General features: G+C 42.4%; 1 long non-coding RNA gene across 1 annotated transcript; it reads right to left on the bottom strand.

The window, feature by feature from the left end:
- Positions 1 to 10,037: 10,037 nt before the first annotated feature.
- On the bottom strand, positions 10,038 to 10,541 carry LOC307013064. The gene is made up of 3 exons (XR_013800846.1): positions 10,396 to 10,541; positions 10,246 to 10,318; positions 10,038 to 10,159 (listed from the first exon to the last, which is right to left on the bottom strand). It is a non-coding gene; the product is annotated as an uncharacterized lncRNA (long non-coding RNA).
- Positions 10,542 to 23,822: the final 13,281 nt, after the last annotated feature.

Genomic DNA, 23,822 nt, shown 5'->3' with positions numbered 1-23,822 from the left:
CAATATCTGATTACATTTACAAAGTAACCCTCCCAACCCTGCCTAGAAGTGATCCTTCGTTAGCGTGAAGAGTCTGCCAAGCTTTATGCGGTCCGCAGTACCTGAGCGTGCTCCACTAGCACCCCCCCCCCCCCCGGTCAACAACTTCGAAATTCTGGGCTATATAAAAATCGCTGGCCCGCGATAGTGTCTATTGGATAAATTTTGGCCCTTGGACAAATGTAGTTGGTGACCCCTGGCCTAGTAGCACTGGAGTTTACGCCAGCATCAGGAAAAGCACAGTGCCGGGAGGGAATCCGCTCACTTTCACACTCTCGAGCTATATGGCCAGGCTGCTGACACCTTCTGCAGATCAAAGGACCATTACAGGACGTTTGACCTTGGAAGCGAGGAGCCTGCAGGGAGGGTACAGTCTGGGTGAGTTGGTTAAGCTGTTCTTGCTGACGCTTCAAAAGGTCCATCAGGTCACTCTCACCCTGGCTCAGGCGGAGTGAGAGGAGGAGTGTGTTGGAAGCATCCCTGCACCCCATACTGAAAACCATAAGCAGATGGCAAAGAAGAGCTGCGCGCTGTTAAAATGTGTTCTTTATTCTCGCGTCCAGGAGAGAAGCTTTAAAATGAGACTAAATGGAGTCTCTGAAAAGATTCAAATGGGATACTTTAATTAAAAAAGGCGCGGTAGTGTTACAGACAGAATATTGTTCCGTCAGACAAACAGCTGTGGTCCGGTTCTCCTGAGCAAGAAAGACAGCGGATCTCTCCCCCGGCGCTGCTATATATATCCTCTGCTGGCTCCTCCCCGCCAGCCGGCTCACCTCGTCTCCAATGTCCGTTATTGCATTTAAACAGAGGATAGGTTCTTTTCACATTCAATATATGCTTAACACGCCGTTTCTCCTCATATTCTCTTTCATCACTTTTCATTTAACACATTCTAAACGCTGTAATCAATACTCTAAACAATACTTCTCGGCTCGTTTGGTTGCCGGTCATTCCGGATGTTGTCACATGCTACTCGTCTGTAAACAATAATGTATTCAAATAAACTGTACCTTCATTTAATATTCAGCATGGTAATATCTCGACATCTATCGTTGTAGTGTTAAATCAGTAGGTTTCGGTTTTCACCACACCAAGTCATTTCGCTCCTCAATTCACCTCTTTAGGAAATCGTATATTAGCCACATGCTACATGCTAACCGTAGATGAAGGATTTTCAGAATAAAAGCTTAACTGCTTGTGCACAAGAATTTCTGGTTTTTCACTATAAAAGAGCGTTTGAACTGACGGTATGTTTAAGCTACATTATACCATCAAAACATTGATTTTAATTTCTAACAGTCCCTCCTTACACACCTAAAAGGTGTGTATAATACTGAAATCAATGAGTTCTTCATCTGAACTTTGCATATTACATATCTCATATTAACAAACATACAATCAAATGGAATGGTTTCACAGCCGGCTTTACAAAAATACAAAATAAATTCTTGTCTGTGTTCAAACATAAAAGTTGTCCCTTGTGCATAACTTCTAGTGTTTACATTCAATATCATTCTTCAAAATAGCAGCAATGGCTTGGTATCAGAACATTTCTTCCTCCCTCCTTTCACAGAAACCGTTCTCATACCACGCTCAGTGTTAAGGCACTTGTTTTTACAAAGTGAAAAGAAACAAACCATTTTAGAATAGCAATGATTTATACAACATGAAATCTACCATATTAGAATAGTATAAAGTAATAAAGTCAAATAAAATGGACTATCTTAGAATAGTGTAAAATTAATTGGAATAATAAAAATATAAAAAATATGCTATCTTGGAATAGTATGAAGTAAATTGAAATGGATTCACTCCATTTTAATTTTGCTCACTTCTTCACATGATTTCATCATTTAAAGAATCACATCGGCTGGACATTCATTGATCAATCTCATCTCCGAACATCCATATCATTTAAACTAACTCATCATTGTCATCCACATCTGTATACGGGGTGGGTCGTCTTGTTCTGCTAGCATTTGTAACCGTCTCCTCCTGAGAAATTTACCCTCCCTCCTTTCATACCATTTAAGGTATGAAAGTAATATGTTCTCTAGAGGGGGCCGTTGTGCGTTCTACTCTGGGGTACGGCATTCTAGACAGTCATTTCTGGGAGAAGATTTTGGTCAGTTACAACAGTTGTAGAGTTTCATCACTTAAAGGTTCCTACTCATTACCTTTGGGTGGTCTGTTCTAATGCAGTGATAAAGTCCCTGAAATGGTGTGAAAACCGGTGGAATATCAATAACTCATTATACTAATTTATTTTCAATTATGGTCTACTTAAATAGCTATGCTAACCCCTTTTACAGTGTGTGGAACCTTGGGTGCCCGAGCATGTGATAATTACTCCCTCCTTTAACAAGGATTTTAAAAACAGAAGTCATTTCATTAATGGTTTGTAGTTTAATTCAGGAATTTACACCTATGGCAGATATGTTTCTCCTTTAAATAACATCTCTAAATGTCAGGTCATCTGGTGAATGGATGACCTTTAGGAGCTGGTGGCGCTTGTCTTTTAAAACTCATACTCTGGTGCCGTGCGCTCCCTCTGAAGCTGCAAGTAAGATTTAAAACATCTGCAGGGTGGGTTGAGCGACCCCTTCTCCCTAAACGATGTTTGTTGTAACAAATATGTACCATCACAATGAGTGATCCAAGGCCCCGCATGTATTACTCCCAACTACATTAGTTTTTTTTTTTTAAATTAAACTTTGCTTTCGCTCTTTGCCCAGTGTCATTTTAAAACTCTACATCTTGGACGAAAAACAAATGTTATTTCCACCTTAATCTTCCCTCCTGAGGTAATAACCATGCTACAATGGAGAAATCAATACTCTAGATTGGAACACCATCTTTGGCTTGGTACTAGCTCTACCTTTAACATTTTCCATACAAATAAAGATTTGTCTGCTTTTATAGAGTGGTTACTAAAACCATCCCTTTAAACTGTAGGTCTATACTGTAACAAATTAAATCTTCCCCAAATTCACACATGAATAAAAAACTCTTAAAGAATAATTTGTTGATATGATGAAAAGATTGAATAATATGTTCTACCCTCAGTGTGTTTTTAGGGTTATTTAATAGTTTCCTCTTTTTTCTTTATAAATTCACCAATTGATTAATTCATGGCTGATAAATCTTTTTCTTTCCGTATTTCTCGTTGGTGAATAAGTGTGTTTATGTGTAAACTCACTCACTCCCGTTTTCCTTCTCTCCCCCTCTGGTTGTCGCCACGACCCCCTCACATTCTGCCGGACCATGCCAACTCCTCCGTTCTTTCCTCTCCTCCGTCCATCCGCTCTTGGATCCTTCCGCTGTAACTCTTCTCAGTGTCCCATCTGCTTTGCTTTTCATCTCCTCCTTTACAGTCTCTACTTTGTTGCATGGAGGGCGTATTCCGCTCTCATGTCCCACACTCTGCTCTTGTGCCCAAATCTTGTGGCTCAGCTTGGAACTTCATGTCCTGTGGGGGACCGATGAGAGTGTGCCTTTTTATGTCACCTGGTTTTGGTTCTTGGTGCCTCAGGTGGAGATGGTTCTGGATGCAGCGTTGGAGTTGTTGGTTCAGCTCTGGTTCTCTGTCTGTTCTATGGAGGAGGAGGAGTCTTCCGTGGTGAGGTCTTTTGTCTGCTTGGACGATGGGGTCGTAGCGTTCTGACAGGTGGAGAGAGAGAGATCTCGGGAGGCATTACGTATAGTTAAATTCTAACACACTGAGGTAAAATAAATCCAACCTTTTCCACTCTATTTTCCTAACCATACTATCCATCTTAGTTGTTAAATGCCATCTAAACACAATTCATGTCTACTAATAATTTTACCATATCCCTAAACATTGCCTTCACCCACTGTAACATGTTTATTCCAATTAACTCTTTCAGGAAACCATTTTCTTCTATACATTTAAATACCTAGATGTTTCAAGCACCACATATTTCACACACTATAAAAGAACGTCTCCATATTTTCTCCATCACTTTAAATCTCACTGTTATTTAGAACCGTAGTAACTTTTGTGACTGGACATATCTGCAATGTCGCCACTATCTGCTGGGGAATCTTGTTCATAGAGTTTGTACGTACAAAGCTGTACTTGTGGGTTAGTAGCCTGTGTCTAACAATCATTTTCAATAATTGTGCTCAGGTCACCGATCGGTTGTTCATAGCTTAACAGGGGGTGTTTCTGGTACAGACTAAAACATGGATCCAGTGTATTTAGAGATTCCCCTAATCTGTAAATCCCCATCACTTACATATCCCAATCACTTAAACCCATCTCATCATTTGATACAAGAACTGCATATAAGGGGGTGAATCATCTTGATTATAACCGCCTCTTGTTTGGGACCGAGTATTTCTAACTCCTCCTCTTGTTGCTCAGCTGATCTTTTGGCTCTGGGGATAAGTGAAAGTCTCTGAAACCCAGCTGGAGTCTTGTTAGTGATGTGGGCATTCTATGAGTGAACTAATGGATCCATGTCTTACATAATATTGTACTCCCCTTCCAACCAGAAAGGTGCCAAGTGTAATGAGCACAATCAACAATGCTATTCTGACTCTTATCCCTAGGGGACCCCACAATTGGTTTGGTTTTGTTCTCATCATCTCTATTTTAAACCTGGTTGTGTCCGTTACAGAATTTAAATAATGAGTACAAAAACAACATAACAAATTGGACTCTTTTTACAGATGTAAAACAAAAAATAGGTATTCACATTAATGTACAATCTATAAAAATCTATAGACAATTTGTCTTTTGAGCTGTTTCTATCTTTATCTTAGTTCTATTTATTGTTTTGTTCCAGCTCTGCCAAATCAGTCCTAACTCCCAATAATGTTCTGGAAGTTGCCAGTGAAGGGTGACAATGTGTGAGGTGGTGTCAATTTGCTCCTTTTTCTTTACCTTTAAACCGGAGCGCGTGTGAAGTTTGTTACAACCTTTCACGCTTCCGTCCACCGGGGATGAGCCCACTGTCTTTTGTGAACTTTCACCCTCACCCAATCACCTGGCCGAACAGGAGTCTCTTCTGGTGTCTCGTCTGGTATCTCTGTAGTTTTCCTAGCCTGTGTAGACAAAACTTGCATAATATTACTCAGAGTTCTGACATATTCATCCACTTCTATTTGTCTAATATCTAAAACTGGACCACTCCCTCCTTGGAGAAGGCCCGAGCTTCGGCATACCTCTTGTTGACTACATGTTATTATTTATTAACTACAACGTCACTGAAATCAACATCTCTGTATAATCATGACACTCCCTCCTTTGAGCATAAAATGCTCAATTAATATTGCAATGATTACCCTATTCTGTACAGGACATGTAAAACTCATAACGTTGCATTAAATAAATATAACTTCTCCGTGTACCCACAAGGGGTACAAAAATATCGTATGATTTATGGTTTTCTGATGGTATAAATGCATATTCACTATAAAAAAAAATCAGCAATTAGCACTTCTAATAGTTTACTTGTTTCAATAATGGCTTTTGTAATGGTATTATGCGTCATCGTTGCTGCGAAAAACAATACCCCTGGTGTCGCTAATGCGTCTCAATAACTCTAGGATTAGAGGATTGGTTGACACTGCTGAACTAACATATGATAAAATAATATTTCTCCAAACTGGAGGGAAAATATGAACTATTCTCTCAGAGAGTGACCTGCATGAAGGGCTGGTGCCCCTCACTCAAATGAGATATTGCCTTACGCACAACACCACAAATCAGTAAAGTTACTCAAGAATAAATAAATAAAGACTGATTCTTGAAACTGTTAAAGCATCTGATCTGATTTTTACCCTTTCCTTGATATCTGCAGTTGAGCCTGGCCCTGCGTCTAGTCTCAACTTAGTTTGTTTTGGTGACATGTTCTCTAATTATTGATTAACCTATCAAAGATGAAGCACTAATCTTCTGACTAGCACCTTCGTTGCTGTTCGTTTTTTTTTTTTTTTTTTTTTTTTTTTTTCTTTGCTCAAAGTTTTATTATTTTTATAGATTTTTTTTTTTTTTTTTTTTTTTTAAGTTTAAGGTAAAATATTAATAAAGTTAATTAATATATAAAAATATGCAAAATTAAAATATGAAATGTTAAAATAAAGTTGTACCGTGTATGGTTTTGACTTTGAAATATGAATTTGGTTCAAAATCACAATGTTATGGTGTTTCCGCTATTTGGGTAATAATTCTGTACTACCACCAGAGTGCGCTATTTTAAATTCCAGCTTAATCCACTAGGGAATAGCTGTTTCAAAACTGACTCGTTTTTGACAAAGGAGAACGGTTGTTTCCTCAAAAATATCTTTAAAATAGGAATTTACACTATGGTTAAACAACACAACACATAACCGCCAATACACATTTGCCAGCAGAAGTACTTCCAATAGTTCTAACTCTAACAAGAAGTATGATGTTCTTTAGAAGATGGAATGCCCAGCCTCAGTGTGTTAAAGCAAACAGAGTACTTCAATTAGCATTTCATGAAATGGTGACTGCCGTGGCTCACCGTGAACATGAGGTCAAGACAAAATGGCAACTGGTTTTCCAACCTTTGACCTGAAGAACAAAGGGATTTGAGAAAACACCTGGAGTTGAAATTGGTGAGGTGATATTTTGTCTAGTAAATTCAACACACAACACTGTAGTTTAAAATAACATTTCCATTTAGTTTACAATGATAAATGGGCCTCATACCCTTACGTCATAGCCCTCTACCCATGTACGTAAATTTTTTTGACTTTAAGAGCCAGTATGGTCATTTCTTCTGTTTAAACACGCTATTTATGGGACAAATAGGACGCTAAGCAAACACAATTAGAAGAATATCGTCTATCTAACGCACGAATGTCGCACTTCCTGCCGTAATCCACAACGCAATGTCTTGAAAAACAGAATGGTGTAACCACTGAGAGCTTCAAACTGCTCAGGCCTTTTCCTTGAAATAGGACTTTTTTAAAACAGCCTCACGCTGTTGTTACACAAAACACTCACTCCAATAACCTTAGCTTCAAACTTTGGCTGTGTCTTTCCCTCAAGCAGTCCCGACTGCTTAATGGCCTAAAACCATTCACGTAAAACGTAAAACGCCAAAAAAGACACATATAGTGATTGGCCTCTAGCCGACATGTACTAACAGACAAACGAATAGCATGCAGGGTTAAATAGAAAAAAAGAAATTGAACTCACCCTGCCTGTAACAAAGCAACGCCACGTGGTAGGCTACCAATATTTATCAATTTAGGCTTGTTTTAACTTAAATTGCACAGCTATTTTCAGGATCCGCTGGCCGCCGTCAAACACACAGAACTAACATTGTCCTACATTAACTATTGAAGAATTCGATATAACAGGTTTCTCCATACCTAGTTGATTTGAGCTCTCTGTGTGCTGAACGGATGCCAGCGGGTCCAGCAAGCAGCCTGCTGTAGTCTCTCCCGGTTTTGCGAGATCCTGGGCTAGCTCGCCAATTGTTAAAATGTGTTCTTTATTCTCGCGTCCAGGAGAGAAGCTTTAAAATGAGACTAAATGGAGTCTCTGAAAAGATTCAAATGGGATACTTTAATTAAAAAAGGCGCGGTAGTGTTACAGACAGAATATTGTTCCGTCAGACAAACAGCTGTGGTCCGGTTCTCCTGAGCAAGAAAGACAGCGGATCTCTCCCCCGGCGCTGCTATATATATCCTCTGCTGGCTCCTCCCCGCCAGCCGGCTCACCTCGTCTCCAATGTCCGTTATTGCATTTAAACAGAGGATAGGTTCTTTTCACATTCAATATATGCTTAACACGCCGTTTCTCCTCATATTCTCTTTCATCACTTTTCATTTAACACATTCTAAACGCTGTAATCAATACTCTAAACAATACTTCTCGGCTCGTTTGGTTGCCGGTCATTCCGGATGTTGTCACATGCTACTCGTCTGTAAACAATAATGTATTCAAATAAACTGTACCTTCATTTAATATTCAGCATGGTAATATCTCGACATCTATCGTTGTAGTGTTAAATCAGTAGGTTTCGGTTTTCACCACACCAAGTCATTTCGCTCCTCAATTCACCTCTTTAGGAAATCGTATATTAGCCACATGCTACATGCTAACCGTAGATGAAGGATTTTCAGAATAAAAGCTTAACTGCTTGTGCACAAGAATTTCTGGTTTTTCACTATAAAAGAGCGTTTGAACTGACGGTATGTTTAAGCTACATTATACCATCAAAACATTGATTTTAATTTCTAACAGCGCCCTGGCACCCCCTGGAAGACCCTCCCTCTCCCACCTAATAGCCTCACCACGAAGGTCCAGCAAGGTGGTATTGTGGTGGCGACGGACAACTTGTTTGAGCTCCCTGCGAAGAGAACTGTCAAGAACGTGCTCAATAAACTGATCACGTAATAGGATATCTGCGCTGGGCATCCCATCAGGTGCATGTTGCATGACCTGAGCCATTAAAGCCATAAGGACTAAGGAATAGTCCTGCAGGGTCTCACCTTCGAGTTGGTGACGAGAAAAGAAAGACTGTTGTAAGTTGACGTAAGACTGAGCGCAACCATATAGCTCCTTTAAGATAGCGAGCACCCGAGCTGGGTCTCCTCGCTCTGCACTAGTGCGAAACGTGATCTCTTCTTTGGCTTCGCCCTCAAGATGATCAAAGAGTAATAGGGCTTGGTCGGCCGCAGAAAGATGGCGGGCACGCGCACATGCCTGCACCTCCTCTGACCACTCAGCTATGCTTATGCCTGTCTTTCCGTTAAACATGGGACATTTACGGTCCCTAAGGACAACAGCTAACCGCTCAGTGACAGCAGCAGCAACCCCCGCAGGCGGGGCCTGACTAACCGTAGCAGAAGAGGAAGAAGCACCATCAGAGTCCGCCAGGGGAACAGTACGCTCCTGACGAAGTCGCTCGTTGTCTGCCCTAAGCTCATACACTAGGTCCCGGAGCTGCTGCATCTCCTCCTCCATAACGACTGGGGAAAGCTACACCAAAGCTAAGAAAATGGTATGGAGAGGTTAATTTTGGGATTACACACACACTGCTGTTTTGGCTCTATAATCACAGTGAAAATACAAAGCAAATACAATACAACAAGATACACTCACTGCTGAAACTACACACAATTTAGCAAAAAAAACTAAAACATGCCTCTGCCCTTTTATGTGGCTATCCTGCAGACAACGCCAAATGTGACGGTGTGGTGTAGGTAAAAGTTTGTGTTGCCAACAACGCCACCTAAGGGAGTTTCACCCCTAGGAACTAACTATTAATTATAAAAGATTTACCACACAAGGAACACAGGTCCGTTTTACATAACGGGCCAGAGGATACTTGTCAACCCTCCCGATTTTCGCGGGAGACTCCCGATTTCATTGCCCTCTCCCGGTTTCCTCCCGGGGTCATATTTCTCCCGCATTTCTCCCGATTTCTGACAAAATCCGTTTACACACGACTGTTTCCATTCTGACTTTAATACAGCTACACCATTGTTTGGTTTCCATGGTAACACGTCTCTTTAGTAGCGCGCGCAACTCAAAGTCTGAGAGGGTGAGGCAGATATTCACAGAAAACAGAACAAGAATCGACAACTACTCTACTCTCTGCTCACTCCTTTCCTGTAAAATACAGGTCCAGCCCACACAAATGCTCCATCAAGGACGGTGCTACAGGCCGCAAGTCAGTGCACTTACAACGACAATAGGCATGTTAATGTTAATCTAACAGCTCCGGCGATCCACTAGAACCCCCCCCCCCAATTTTGCATTTTGAAATGCTCCCGATTTCTGAGGTCTAAAGGTTGGCAAGTATGGGCCAGAGACAGTTTCAGTTAACACAATTACTTTATTTTATAACAATCAATTAACTATTCTAAAAACACCAAATCCACATAATACAATCAGCTAAAAGTTCATACTGGGGCATAGGCATACTTGCCAACCTTTAGACCTCAGAAATCGGGAGCATTTCAAAATGCAAAATTGGGGGGGGGGGGGGGGGGGGGTGCTAGACGGATCGCCGGAGCAACAGCAAATTATTCCAGTAGTGAGTCACTGCGAAGAGCCAAAACAGCAGGACCAGTTGTCCGAAGGTGGGCCTAGCAATTAATAGCACCCCTGAAAAGGGCACAGGTTCATATAATATTATTTAGAGGCCAATTAAACACATGGATATCAATAACTGAATTTACAGGTTCCCATACACAATCTATTCAGCCACAGCATAGCACCAGAGCCGTCAGGGGAGAGAGGCGCACAGACCACGGCAAAATCCCGCTGCCGCAATAAATAATATAAAATAAGCCAAGAGCCAAGTGTCAGATGATAAAGGGAGGCAGACAACGGCAACTCACCAGGTGATGACAACACTGTGCCCAGGGGAGTCCTCAGCGGAGCAATTTCTCCGCCACTGCACCGGCATTCAGATGCGCTGTCCAGATGCGAGTGTCGCGAAACGGCTGCCACGACAAACAATTCATTCGGGCCACGCCGTGCTCCAGCCACCAGCGAAGGGGTTGACACAAGCTTCTTCTTCTTTTCTTTAATGGCGAATCGCTTCCACTTGGAGCATATATCGCCACCTACTGTTGAGTTATTAAATGTTCATACTAAATCCTTGTCCTCAGACCAGTGCTTTTGAGGAATTTGAAGATCAGCTTGTTTGCTTCATTTCTTGATTTACTTTCAAATATTGCCTTGAAATCCATGTCCTTGATGTTGAGTTGTTCCTGTGCAGTTTTCAGAATGAATCATTGTCTGTTATAATCCGGGCAGCTAAAAAATACATGATGTATTGTCTCTGGTTGTTGGCAACCATCACAATTGCCATTTGGATGTTTTCCAATCAGATGCAGTGATGAGTTTAGTCCAGAGTGTCCCAATTTTATCCTGCTGTTAATGCTCTGCTCTCTTCTACAACTCCCCCAAGTGCCTCCTGTTCCTACTTCCCTTTGTATCTGATATAAATGTCTTCCTTTGGTGTTACTGTCCCATAGTTTTTGCCATTGTTGCTTGATAACCACTTTTGTAAAAGATGTGACTTCTGCTCTACTGATGGGTACCATAATATCAATCTGGTTCGCTTTCAAACCACATTTTGCCAGTTGATCCACTACTTCATTCCCTCTTATACCCAGATGCGCTAGAACCCACACAAATTGAACAACAATTCCCAGATGAACCAACCTAAACATGCTTTGTAAAATTTCATGTAAAATATCCTGACGACATTCTGAAGAGAAGTTGTTTATACTCTCCAGAGCTGCACTGGAGTCAGAGCAAATGACCACTCGCATTGGCTGTATTTCCTCTACCCACTGAAGTGCTAGAGAGATAGCCATCATCTCTACTGTATATACTGCAATGTGATCACTTGTACGCTTTCCCACTTTGACTTTTAACTCAGGAACATAAAATGCACAACTAATTAGACCATTTTCTGGATTTTTGGATCCATCAGTAAATATTTTTATAAAGTGCCCATATTGTTCATGTAGAACAGTGTTCACATAAGCCTGTACATTGAATTTGTTTTTCATTGAATGTACCCGTTTCAATAGTGATAAATCTACTGTAGGTTGAGGTAGCAACCATGGTGGAACAGCTGATAACAACACCGTCTGACTAATATTCCATTCTTTAACTTTGAATTCCTTACATATTTCCGAAACACAAAGACAAAAACTTTCTTTCTTTATTTTGTTACTTTCCCAACTTGTTTGTACAGTTTGTTTAGTAGGGTGAGTATCTTTATGACCCTGTAGATTTGCCCAGTAATTAACAATTAACTGCTTTCTCCTCAAAGAAATAGGTACTTCTCCGACCTCTACCTGAAGTGCCGACACTGGTGTAGATCTTACTGCCCCACAGCATATCCTCAGTGCTTGTGCCTGGACTCTATCTAATTTTTGAAGAGAAGAATATGCAGCTGAACCATACACTATTAGTCCGTATTCTATGGCTGATCTTATTAAGGCCGTGTATACGTTCCTCAAAGCAGCTTTATCAGCCCCCCACTTAGTGCCTGCCAAGCACCTCATAACATTTAAAACCCTTTTACATTTATCTACTACTTTATCAATGTGAGTTCTCCATGTGACTCTCTCGTCCAACCATATTCCCAGAAATTTAAATGTCTTCACTTTCTTTAGATCTTGTCCATAAAGTTTTAACCTAAGCTCCTCACTTATCCTTTTCCTCTTAAAAAATAAAGTTTCAGTTTTTTCCACCGACAATCTAAACCCCCATGTCAGAGACCAGCTTTCAATTTCCGTAATGGCTTCCTGAATCTTAGCTACAATATATTTTACATTTCTGCCCCTTTTCCAAATAACTCCATCATCTGCAAAAAGTGACTTACCAATATCAGATCCTACTTGTGTATATATATCATTGATCATGATAGAAAATAAAAGAGGACTGATGACACTCCCCTGCGGGGTTCCATTTTCAACTTCATGCCTTCGGGAATATGACTTGCCAACTCGGACTCTGATGGCACGGCCAAACAAAAAATCCATAATCCAATTATACACATTACCTCCCAGACCCATAATGTCCAGTTTTATTAATAATCCTTCCTTCCACATCATATCGTAAGCTTTTTCCACATCAAAGAATACAGCTACAACACACTCCTTGTTCGCTTGGGCTTTCCTTACTTCAGACTCCAGGCACAGCAGTGGATCTAAAGTGCTCCGCCCTCTTCTAAACCCACTCTGATAAGGAGTCATTAATTCATTTTTCTCAATGTAGTATGTCAGCCTTTCTGTTATCATTCTTTCCATAACTTTACACAAGTGTGATGTCAGAGCTATAGGTCTATAACTGCCTGGACTGGTTGGATCTTTCCCAGGTTTCGTAATAGGAATAATGACTGACTCTTTCCATATTATTGGCAGCTTCCCTTTCTCCCAGATCTTATTGTACATCTCCAGCAGCTTTCCTAATGCAAAATCACTTAATTTGGTCAACATTATATAACATACATTATCTTTCCCAGGAGCAGTCATTTTACCCTTACTTAATATTCTTCTCAACTCTTGAATAGAGAAAGGTATATTTACAACACTCTGCGACGAATGTCTTTCTTCATATACATTAGGATGTTCATCTAACACTTCCTGCCTCCTGATCTTACCTTCTTCTGTCAAATTTTCCGAAGAATGAACTTTGACAATCTTTAGCTAGAATTTCTGCCTTCTCCAAAGCACCAGTGGCAACTACCCCTCCAATCTCTAATACTGGCAGGTTACTCTGCTGTCTTATTCCCCTCATCTTCTTAATCATTCCCCATACTTTATCTAATGGTGTAGTTCTCCCAATACTTGAACAGAATCCTCTCCAACACTCCCTTTTTGCTCTTTTAACAATGTTCCTTACCTGAGCCTGTGCCTTTTTATATTCTAATAAATTATGTAATGAATGTGTCTTTCTTAGCTTTCCAAACAGCCTGATTTTGTTTCGGATTGCATCATTACTTTCTTTGTTCCACCACGGTACCATCTTAACACATTTACTACGTTTCCCAGTTTTATTCCCAATAGTTTGATTAGCGCTTTTAATTATATTTGAAGTAAATTGCTCATTTATTTCATCATTACTTTCTGCCATATCAATCTGATCCAATTCATTAACGCACAATTTAGCAAACATCTCCCAATTTGCTTTAGAAAAAGTCCATCTCATGATACCGTCTAGCTCAACCACATGATTTATATCAAATTTGATTATAATCGGAAGATGATCACTCCCAATACTGTTATTTGCCAATACTTCCCAACTGCTACCAGAAGCTAATTTACTTGTTACAAGAGTTAGGTCGATCGCAGACTCTGTTCCATGTCTAAAATTGATCCTTGTACCTTGCCCATTATTTAAACAAACTAATTCCTTTGCCTCCATTAAATCCTCCACCACCTGTCCGTTGTAATCTGTTGATCTCCCTCCCCACATTGTATTATGTGCATTAAAATCACCACACCATATCATTTCATTTCCTTGGCAAAGACTGTCTAATTCCTCTATTTTGAGTTTATTACATGGATTATAAAAATTCAGGACACTAATTTTCCTTTTATTAATCCAAACTTCTACACCCACTATTTCAAAATCATGACTGTTCTTAAATGTTAGCTTACTATAAGACATGACTTCTCTGATAAAGATTGCACATCCCCCTCCCTGGCCATCATTTCTATCTTGTCTTATAGCAGTATATCCCCCAATTATGAAGTCCAAATTAGTCTTCAGCCATGTTTCTTGAATACAAATAACATCTGGTTTTTCTTTTAACTGATATATATAGGTCTTGAATTCTTGTCCATTTGCAATAAGGCTTCTAGCATTCCATTGCAGAATGAGAAAAACCATTCATCTACTCACTAATCTGTGAATCATCATTATTGGTGGCTAGCATTTCATGTATCATTTCAACAGTTATATCCTTTATCCCCAAAAATTCACCTGCTGCTTCCACTATTGTTTTCAGTCTTGACCTCTTTTTTGTTTGTTGTAAAGCAACATTCACCACTTTTCCAATAAAGGCCACAAATTTGTACTTATTAACAATCAATGCATCCTCTCCTATCACACACTTATGTGAACACTTTGTGGAGCTTTCCTTTGCCTGTGGGAGTTTGGGAAAATCTTTTGAAGAGAACATACTTGATGCTACTTGGGATTTCGTAGCTATGTTTAGTGAAACCTTTTCTGTTGCTTCAGCATATGAGACTTTATTTTGCACTTTGTATCTCTGCACCTCCTTGGCCTTTTTCTGCACTTCACAGCCCTGATACGCAGCACTATGTTCCCCACCACAGTTACAACATTTCACCTTAGCACCTGCAGTACAACTACCATATTCATGTTCCCCCGCACATGTTGGACACCTGGGCTTAGTTGCTTTGCACTTGTCTGCCACATGCCCAAACCTTTGGCACTTAAAGCACCGCAGAGGTTTAGGGATGAATTCTCTTACTGGAAAGCTCATGCAACCGATCATTATCTTCTGTTGTATTGTTTCTTCAAACTGAAGAAGAACAGACAAACTATCCACTATCTTACCTTGGTACCTAGTAGGAAGACGCTTTACTACAGTCACTTTCCCCCCTTTAATTTCCTTCTTGAGTTCTTCTATGCCTATTTCTATGGGAACTCCACTGATAACTCCAAGTATTTTCCGATTTGCTCCAGGAACATGGCATTTAATTCGAACTTCATTCAGGGTCTTCATTTCAGTAACTTTTCCTGTTGTCTTGCATTAATCAACTCAACCAACATCCGTCCTTTGCTCAGAAATCTTGCTTGTTTTATCGATCCAATTTCTTTGTGGATTGCTTTAGTCAGGGCCACTGGATGTAGCTTAGCTGCGGATTGCTCACCAAACTCCACAATCACTTTCTACTCTTCATTCTCAATCCTTTTCTTTACTTTCTTCAATTCATTCTGTGAATCAGATTCACTAAGACTGTCACTTGACATGTCTATCTTCTTTCTTGAAGTCTTTTTCCTTACTTCATTCCATCCTCCTTCAGATGCACTTTCCATATCCTCCTCTCCAGGACTCAAAGATGCCATTTCACCAGCTGCTCTCAATCTCGCACTCACTTCAACGTTCACTCCTATCTCCGTCTACTCAGTCTCAGCACGTGTGTCCGCTGCTCCAACCCAAGAGGCAAGTCACGAGCTACGCCACACCGCTGTATTTATACTTCCGGCGCGCCCAGCAGTGACAAATGCGGAAACGCATGGCACAGTGCCGTGCAGCGGTACGGAGGGAGAAAACCTCCTGTCACACATGCAAAGTTATCGCAAATGTTTCAGCTATTACATGTAAGGTAAGCAAGGTCGCTGCTGCAAGAGTCTATGGGAGAATGTTTTTACTATACGCTTTGTTCTTATCTGATGTGTTTTATTTGAATTTTAGTGAGCTTTTGTCTTGGAAGGCAAGGCAAGTTTATTTATATAGCACTTTTCAACACAAGACAATTCAAAGTGCTTTACAAAAAATGAAAGACATTAAGAAAATGGCATTTAAAATCAGTCATTAAAAATAAAAGCTAATAAAATAAACATTAAAAGAAAAAATACATGGATAAAAGTTACAGTGCAGTCTAAGATATGAATAGTTCAATTAAAAGCAGCGACAAAAGAAAAGTCTTCAGCCTGGATTTAAAAGTAGTAAGAGTTGCAGCGGACCTGCAGGTTTCTGGGAGTTTGTTCCAGATATTTGGAGCATAATAACTGAACGCTGCTTTACCATGTTTAGTTCTGACTCTGGGGACAGAAAGCTGACCAGTCCCTGAAGACCTGAGAGATCTTGATGGTTCATAATTTAGCAGTAGGTCAGAAATGTATTTTGGGCCTAAACCATTCAGTGCTTTATAAACAAGCAGCAGTATTTTTGAAATAAATTATTTGACACACAGGAAGCCAGTGTAAAGACTTCAGAACAGGAGCGATGTGATCCACTTTCTTAGTGTTAGTGAGGACTTGAGCAGCAGCGTTCTGAATCAGCTGCAGCTTGCTAATAGATTTTTTAGTGAGACCTGTGAAGACACCATTACAGTAGTCCAGTATACTGAAGATAAAAGCATGGACAAGTTTTTCCAAATCCTGCTGTGACATTAGTCTTTTAATCCTAGATATGTTCTTTAGGTGATAGTAACCTGATTTAGTAACTGTTTTAATGTGACTGTTGAAACTCAGGTCAGAGTCCATGACTACACCTAGATTTCTGGCTTTATCTGTTGTTTTGAACATTGCAGACTGAAGCTCAGCGCTAACTTTTATACGTTCTGCCTTTGCTCCAAAAACCATTACCTCAGTTTTATCTTTGTTTAATTGGAGAAAGTTCTGACACATCCAGTCATTGATTTGTTCAATGCACTTACCCAGTGTTTGAATTGGAGCATAGTCTCCTTGTGAAATTGTTACGTACATTTGTGTGTCATCTGCATAGCTATGGTAACTTATTTTGTTGTTCTTCATTATCTGAGCCAAAGAGAAGAGGCCCCAAGATGGAGCCTTGAGGTACCCCACATGTCATATTTGTCAACTCAGATGTGTAGTTACCTATAGAAACAAAGTTGTTTATGTCCTTTAAGTAGGATTAAAACCAATGTAGAACTGTTTCCGAAAGTCCCGCACAGTTTTCCAGTCGGTTTAGTAATATGTTGTGTTCAACAGTGTCAAACGCAGCACTGAGATCTAATAATACCAACACTGAAGTTCTGCCACTGTCTGTGTTTAAGTGGATGTCATTGAAGACCTTTACAAGAGCAGTCTCAGTGCTGTGGTTTGGACGAAAGCCTGACTGGAACACATCAAAACAGTTATTTAAATGCAAGAAGTTACTCAACTGTTGAAAAACAACTTTTTCAATGATTTTACCTAGAAATGGCAGGTTTGATATGGGCCTGTAATTGTTCATTACTGAAGCATCTAGATTATTCTTTTTTTAAGAGCGGTTTAATGACTGCAGTTTTCAGGGCCTGTGAGCAACATTTATTTGAACATTTAAGTCAATGATACCATTCCTAGGTGAACTTAACATCCGTATGGAGTCAGATCAGTCTCAATATTAATAAAAACTCACAGAAGGATTCACAAATGTATTTTGCGATTTATATATAAATTACTCTCCACAACAATATCTCTCAATGCACTCACAAATATTTATTGTTGTATATAAATGTACAAAAAATGGGCATTTAAACTGCTTTTTATTAATTCAAAGATGGCTCTGAATTAATAATCAAATATGTTTCCTTTCTTTACTACTGAATGAAATTACAAAATGTACCCATCATTTTCCTCATGCTAGTATAGCCACATAAAAGTATCAAACCACCTGTTAAAATGCACCAGAATACAGGAAATCTATTTTCTTTTTTCTTGGGGGGGATCCCCAAACCAAACCCCCCGTTAAAAATGTCCCCCCCCACATTCAGGATGCTTCCTACGCCCATGTATATAAACGTTCAAACTAAATAGACAAGTGTTAAGCGTTAAGTGGGATAATACTGTCGAACAAGCGGCTTCTGTTTGAGGTTGGTAAAATAAGGTCATCCTTGTAACTTAGAAAGATATTTTATTATGTAAATAGGAACTGTATGCATCGCTAAGGTTAATTTAAATTGGCTATGCTCAAGTATGTAGACAAGCTAACGTCAAAGTAGTGTATGTGAAATCAACATCCAGGGTTTCCCACACATAGACTACTTGGGCGGGCCGCCCAGGTATATTAACGGCCGCCCAAGTGTATTTCGTGACCCATTTAGTTTTTCTTTTAATTTATTTATTTTCTTTAATATATTTTTTTTTTATTCGTTTTTTTATTTTTTTTATTTGTCCGTGACCACGAAGCCATCTGTGATCGATTAACTTGTGGAGAATGATCCCTCGCTCTACGCCTCCTGTACCGAGTCCCGGACTGGCCATCCAACAAGTCCTCCTACTCATACGACCAAATGGGCCGATTGTTCAAGCCCTTAATACGACTGTGGCAGCGGGGTGTGGTTTGGGCGCTGGCTGCTGGAGTGAAGGGAGTGGCTCAGCCGGAGGCCAGACAGCTGATCGGAATCAGGTAATCAGTGCCGGAAGAAAAGCATGTCGTAACTAGGCCTGTCACGATAATGAATTGTGTTGGACGATAAATTTTTCTGGAAATTATTGCGATAAACGATAATATTGTCGGCACCGTTTTAAGACCATTTTAGACATAATGATAATATATAATAATAATTCTAGTACATCCTTTCAAACATAACTTTTTATTGAACATTCAACATTGCAAATGAAATGTGAAATAATATTAAAATATATAAATTCATAAATAAAACAAATTAATTAAATTATAAAAAATTAATTAAATCACACACAACCAAAACAATAAATTAAATAGTCAGGCTGGAAAACAGAGCTCTCTCTCTCATATATATATATATATATGAGAGAGAGAGCTTTATAAATAAATAAATAAATAAATATGAGCACACATTATCTCACAAGCAAAAAAAACCTCCTTAAAACAACAGTCAAGTGTACAGTCCACTGTCAAAGACCCAGATGCCTCAACAGGCCATATCCAAATCTGTTTTTCTAAGTTTTCGAGCAAGGAACTGTTAACTGTGTTCGTTATTCTCCCGACCAGGAGAGAAGCTTTAAAATAGGAGACTAAATGGAGTCTCTGTGAAAGTTCAATTGGGTACTTTAATTTAAAAAGGCGCGGGTTGGTCACAAGCATGATATTGTTCAGTCAGACAAACAGCTGTGATCTGGCTCTCCTCGATAGGGAAGAGAAGAGAATGGATCTCTCCTCCGGTGCTGTTTATATATCCTCTGCTGGCTCCTCCCCGCCAGCCGGCTCACCTCGTCTCCAATGTCCGTTATTGCATTTAAACAGAGGATAGGTTCTTTTCACATTCAATATATGCTTAACACGCCGTTTCTCCTCATATTCTCTTTCATCACTTTTCATTTAACACATTCTAAACGCTGTAATCAATACTCTAAACAATACTTCTCGGCTCGTTTGGTTTCCGGTCATTCCGGATGTTGTCACATGCTACTCTCGTCTGTAAACAATAATGTATTCAAATAAACTGTACCTTCATTTAATATTCAGCATGGTAGTATCTCGACATCTATAGTTGTAGTGTTAAATCAGTAGGCTTCGGTTTGCACCACTCCATATAATTTCGCTACTAAATTCACCTCTTTAGGAAATCGTATATTAGCCACATGCTAAATGCTAACCGGAGATGAAGGATTTTCAGAGTAAAAGCTTAACTGCTTGTGCACAAGAATTTCTGGTTTTTCAGTATAAAAGAGCATTAAAACTGACGGCATGTTTAAACTACATTTCCCCATTAAAACATTGATTTTAATTTCTAACAGTACACCAACGTGTTTGCATTGTCGGGCGGGGGCTCTCCATCTCCAGCTGCCGTGTTTGCTCCCAGCTGGGAAAACGGAATGGGGTGGTTGTGTTTTAGGTGGTTTAAAATGCGTGGTATTGCCTGCTTTTGTCGCTACCTTTTTTAAACCAATGCGACACACCGCCCGGCTCATTCAAGTCCGTAGGTTCGCCTCGTTGATTTGGTTTGAATCCAAAATACTGCCACACCGGAGAATCGAGATGTGTAGTAAGGTTTTGTAACCAATTCCATTTCACTTTAAATTCCCCGCGAGTAAGTCACACGTTGTCTCCCGCTTGTCGCTATATTATTAATTTGGCTGCTACGCTGCTGCACGTGCACGCGGAGTGTCCTGACCTGGCTGTGTGTCAGCCCCGCCCCTCACAGCGCGCCTGGCAGCCACAGCGCTCCAGGCTAAAATGCTGGTCACATCTTTATGTAAACGGCAATTTATCGAGCTCAGAAAAGTTATCGAGTCCATTTTTATTTATCGCACGATAAGTCAATTTATCGATTATCGCGACAGGCCTAGTCGTAACCTGGTTCTGGTCTGTTATGCAGTAGGCGGGATCCTGGAAGGTCGCCAAAGGACCTGTGAAGTTTCCCACCCGGGCAACGTTTGAGACCCGCGCATATTTTTGTTTGGAGTTAATAAACGCCTGTGTTCAACCAACCTTCTCTTTCCGTCCCTATTTGAACCCTGAGTGAGCGGAGAGGCTCACAGTGGCGCCCGAATAGGGACATCATGTCGGAAGGAGAAACCCCGCTGGGTCAGGCCCTCCAACGTCTCGCTCACATGCAGGAGACCACCACAGCATTACAGCGACAGCAGAGCGAGGCTCTGCTCAGGATCGCCTCGAGCCAGCGCGAGGACCGGGCTCTCCTACGGGAGCTGCTGCAGCGTCCGGCCGCTCGGGAGGCCGATCCCGCTACCAACCCGGCCCGACCGCCTTCAATTGCCCTCCAGAAATTGACGGCAGAGGATGATCCGGAGGCATACCTGGACATCTTTGAGGGCACAGCGGCGGCGTGCGGGTGGCCGGAGGAGGAGTGGGCAGCACGGCTATTGCCTCTGCTATCTGGGAGTGCGCAGCTAGCCGCCCACAGCCTGCCAGCAGCCTCTCGGCATGTGTTCGGCATCTGAGGAAAGCCATCCTGGACCGGCTTGGCAGCACGCCAGAGGGACATCGCCGCCGATTCCGGGCCCTCCTCTCCGAGGACGCTGACCAGCCCTTCTCCTACGCGCAGCGGCTCCTGGATGCAGCGAGCCGCTGGCTCCAGCCGGGGGTGCGCTCCGCTGAGGAAGTCGTCGGGCAGGTGGCGCTGGAGCAGTTAATCGCCGACCTGCCATCTTTGACGGCGAAATGGGTCCAGTGCCATCGCCCCGCCAACCTGGAAGCAGCCGTCGTCCTCGCAGAGGACCACCTCTCGATTCCCCGTCGGAGCATGAAAGAGGAGCCCCGACCACCAGCCGTCTCAGCGGGCAGACCTGTCCCAGCCCCGAGGAGGAGGTTTCCTGGAGCAGCTGCCCTTCCCTCCCCACTATCACACGGCCCCAACCCCGCAGCCCCGACACTTTCCCCCCTAGCTCTACCTTACCCTCCTGTTTTTATCTCTCCCCAGGGTCCGGCCTACGCTTCTGGTCGTCCGTCACCACGGGGGGCTCCTCAGACGTCAGGGCAGGATTGCTGGCGGTGCGGGCAGCCCGGCCACTTCCGACGGGAGTGTCCTCTCATGGAGGTCGGACAGCTGGTTCGGGTTGCAGGACCGCCAGTTGCCGCCCCCGATTTGGAAGGGACGTACCGTATACCGGTATGTATACAGGGGGGTACACACCAGGCTCTGATGGACACGGGCTGTAATCAGACGATGATCCATCAGCACCTGGTTCGGCCTCGGGCATTGATTGAAGCATCGTGGGTGAAGGTGAGGTGTGTGCATGGGGATATTCACCAGTACCCGGAGGTGACGCTGGAAATTTCTTATAAGGGGAAAAAGCATAGAGTCAGGGCTGGAGTTAGCACTCTCCTTACGCACCCTCTGATTTTGGGAACGAATTGGCCGGGGTTTGCTAAGCTAGCGTGGGCTATGGGGGTGCGTTCACGGACGGCAGGGAAATGTGAGTTGTGTGCTGTGTTTAGTGGAGAGTCGGAGGCGGCTGACGACATCGAGGGGGAAACGGACACGGAGGGGGCCGCGGAGGTCCCTCTGGACCCGCTGGTGTTTCCCGTGGAAGATTTCCCCCTCGAACAGTCGAGGGACGAGACCCTTCAGCACGCCTTCGGCCAGGTGGTGAGTATTGATGGCTCCCAGCTACACCCAAGCGCAGCACTCACTCACCCACACTTTACGGTGGTTAGGGACAGGCTGTATCGTTTAAGCCGTGACACACAGACAGGAGAGATAAATACCCAGTTGTTGGTGCCAAAAAGCCGTCGGGAAATGGTTTTCCAGGCGGCTCATTATAACCCCATGTCAGGTCACCTAGGGTACGACAAATCACTACACCGGATAATGGCCCGATTTTATTGGCCGGGCATTCGCGCAGATGTGAAGCGGTGGTGTGCATCTTGCCGTGAATGTCAGCTGGTTAACCCGCCGGCCATCCCCAGAGCGCCTTTGCGCCCGTTACCATTGATTGAGGTGCCTTTTGAGAGAGTTGGAATGGACCTCATCGGGCCATTAGACCGGAGTGCACGGGGATATCGCTTTGTACTAGTCCTAGTGGATTATGCAACGCGATATCCCGAGGCAGTGCCGCTGTGTAATATCTCTGCAAAGAGCGTCGCGCAGGCACTGTTTCACATTATCTCCCGAGTCGGGATCCCGAAAGAGATCCTGACTGACCAGCGCACACAGTTTATGTCACGCACACTACGCGAGCTGTATGAACTATTGGGCGTCCATTCAATACGGACTAGTGTTTACCATCCGCAGACCAACGGCCTGGTGGAACGGTTTAACAAAACACTAAAGAACATGGTTCGTAAGTTCGTTCACGAAGATAGCCTTAATTGGGATAAATGGCTAGATCCTCTGTTGTTTGCAGTGCGGGAGGTGCCCCAGTCCTCCACGGGATTTTCTCCCTTTGAGCTGTTATTTGGTAGGAAGCCCCGGGATGTTTTGGACCTAGTTAAGGAAAACTGGGAGGAGGGTCCAAGCACCAGTAAGAACGAAATACAGTACGTTATGGGCCTGCGAGCAAAACTCCACTCACTGGGGCAGATATCACGGGAGAATTTGCTCCAGGCTCAGGAACGTCAGCAGCGCCTGTACAACAGAGGGTCGAAACTGAGACAATTTTCACCGGGAGATAAAGTGCTTGTATTACTCCCATCCTCTAGCTCTAAACTACTCGCCAAGTGGCAAGGACCCTTCGTGGTCACACGACGAGTGGGGGACGTAGATTATGAGGTGGTGCGTTCTGACAGGGGGGGAGCAACACAGATTTACCACCTTAACCTCCTGAAAGCATGGAGGGAGGTGGCGTCGGTTTCTCTGGCCACCACGGTGATTGAGAGAGATGAGTTTGGACCGGAGGTCATTAAAAGCAACAAAGTAGCCCCGGTCTGTTGTGGCGACAATCTCTCACCGGGCCAGAGAGCAGACGTTGCTTCGTTGCAAGGGCAGTTTGCCGACGTGTTCTCTACGCTGCCAGGGCGCACCTCTCTCATACACCACCGCATAGAAACGCCCCCGGGCGTAGCCATTCGTTCACGGCCCTATCGGCTGCCTGAACACAGGAGGAAAATTGTTCAGGCAGAGCTTCAGGCTATGCTAGAGATGGGAGTGATAGAAGAGTCCACCAGTGACTGGTGTTGCCCCGTCGTGCTGGTACGTAAGTCCGACGGGTCAATCCG

The sequence above is a fragment of the Notothenia rossii genome (assembly GCF_949606895.1).
Source record: "Notothenia rossii genome assembly, chromosome: 1".
Lineage (NCBI taxonomy): Eukaryota > Metazoa > Chordata > Actinopteri > Perciformes > Nototheniidae > Notothenia > Notothenia rossii.
The sequence above is the reverse complement of the archived record's forward strand: the minus strand, read 5'-3'. Positions and strand labels throughout refer to the sequence as shown.